The following is a 2,166-nucleotide window of genomic DNA, read 5'->3' as shown; positions in this document are numbered from 1 at the left end:
GTGATAAATCCCATGTCTATATTTAGTCCATGATTCCGCCGGCTACAAAAAAATCATGGACTAAATATAGACACTGGATTTATTTACTAAATTCACTAGATAGATTACTGCATGATCTTCTATTCCCACACTTAATTTATTTAGGCATTTTCAAACTTAATTCCATCTCAACACAGTTTCCTTTTACTCCTTGGTGTGGCTGAGAGAGAAAGAGTATGGGGGGTGAAATATGGATGTCACATATAGTGTTAACATAAAAAGGGACTTTCAAGGCTAGATTATTCAGTTTACACACCTAAATGGCAGCGACCTAGCTAAGTAAGTGTCACGAAGCTTGCAATTCTATTTGTGGTGCAATGCAGATACAGAAATCTCCACGTGGGGACTGAGCATGGTCAGCAGTCTGAACTCTGACCAGGCAGCTATGCAGGCACATTCACTTGTTCTTTTACCTGCCCAAAATTGAATCTGGGAAGGAACCAATCACCAGCATGTGTTAGAAGGAAACGTTAAGGAGGACAGCCCCCATGATGTTTTGCCCAATAGTCTGGTGCCTAGGGTACTCACTCAAGAAGTAGGAAATCCAGCTTCTAGCATCTCATTGGTTCATGCATGAACACGCATAGGCAATTCTATTTTGCCAGAGGCTGAAATAGAATTACAAACTCTGCACTAGTACCAAAAAGGCACTTATGAAGCCGGGTTACTGCTGCATAGTGAAATAGGACCTAACTTTCAGTGTTAACAGAAAGACTAGAAACTATTATTTCTGGAGAAAGAACACCTTATTTCTAGCCCTACTATTACAAATTTCCAGCTGGTCATTGTGACCGTTCATGGCCATTAGATCCTTATGTAAGTGGACCAAAACTTATTCAATCCCATGGAAACTGTCCTTTAAAACGGCAGTCTACTGTCTTCATCATTAGTGTTTCCTTTATTAATATACATTAAGGATACCCAATGGAAGTGGAGAACCTCATGACCACAGTGACGGAATTTGTCCTCTTGGGTCTCACCCAGAGTCCAGAGCTGAAATGTCTTCTTTTCCTGGTCTTCTTCTTAGTCTATCTCATGACCTGGCTCAGCAACCTGACCATCATCATTGTGGTGATAACCATCAGCCATCTTCACGTTTCACTGTACTTCTTTCTGACCAACTTGGTCTTCGCAGACATCAATGACTCTTCAATCATGAATTTGTCCTCTTGGGTCTCACCCAGAGTCCAGAGCTGAAATGTCTTCTTTTCCTGGTCTTCTTCTTAGTCTATCTCATGACCTGGCTCAGCAACCTGACCATCATCATTGTGGTGATAACCATCAGCCATCTTCACGTTTCACTGTACTTCTTTCTGACCAACTTGGTCTTCGCAGACATCAATGACTCTTCAATCATGGCAGCCAAGTTGTTGTGGGACCTTGCTTCTCACACAAGAACCATATCCTTCAGCTGGTGCATCATCCAGATATTCTTATTTCATTTTAGTGAAGGTGCTGGCATCTTCCTCCTGGTGGTGATGGCAGTTGATCGGTATGTGGCCATTCATAAGCCACTGCATTACCTGACAATCATGAATCAGGATGTGTGCACAGGACTGGTGATAGGGTCATGGATGGGAGGATTTACTCACTCTATTGTTCAGACTGCACTGATCATCCAGCTTCCATTCTGTGGACCCAATATACTGGATAATTTCTACTGTGATATCCCACAGGTCATCAAACTGGCCTGTGCTAATACTGATCTAGTTGAGCTGCTGATGGTCTCCAACAGTGGACTGCTCCTTTCCTGCATCTTTTTGATCTTGCTCATATCTTATAGTATCATCTTAGTCAAAATCAGGAAACACGTCACAGGTGGACAGCACAAAGCTCTGTGTACCTGTGCTGCCCAGATCACAGTCATGAGCTTAATATTTATGCCAGGAATCTTCATCTATGACTGACCCTTCAAGAAGTTATTAGGAGACAAGATAGTTTCTGTCACCTACTCTGTCATCACTCCAATGTTGAACCCAATCATTTACACGCTAAGAAATGCCGAGATGAAAAATGCTATCTGGAGGTTAATGAGCAGAATATTGTTCTCCAGGAGCAAGTAATGAAATCGAAGCTTTAACTGGAATAATGACGAGTCCAAGCAGACCTGGACAGGTTGGACATATG

General features: G+C 42.2%; 1 pseudogene; it reads left to right on the top strand.

The window, feature by feature from the left end:
* Positions 1–963: 963 nt before the first annotated feature.
* Positions 964–2,102, top strand: LOC106723357 (annotated as a pseudogene).
* Positions 2,103–2,166: the final 64 nt, after the last annotated feature.

The sequence above is a fragment of the Alligator sinensis genome, unplaced genomic scaffold (assembly GCF_000455745.1).
Source record: "Alligator sinensis unplaced genomic scaffold, ASM45574v1 scaffold613_1, whole genome shotgun sequence".
NCBI lineage: Eukaryota > Metazoa > Chordata > Crocodylia > Alligatoridae > Alligator > Alligator sinensis.
Note: the sequence above shows the minus strand (reverse complement) of the source record. Positions and strands in the feature narration are given on the sequence as shown.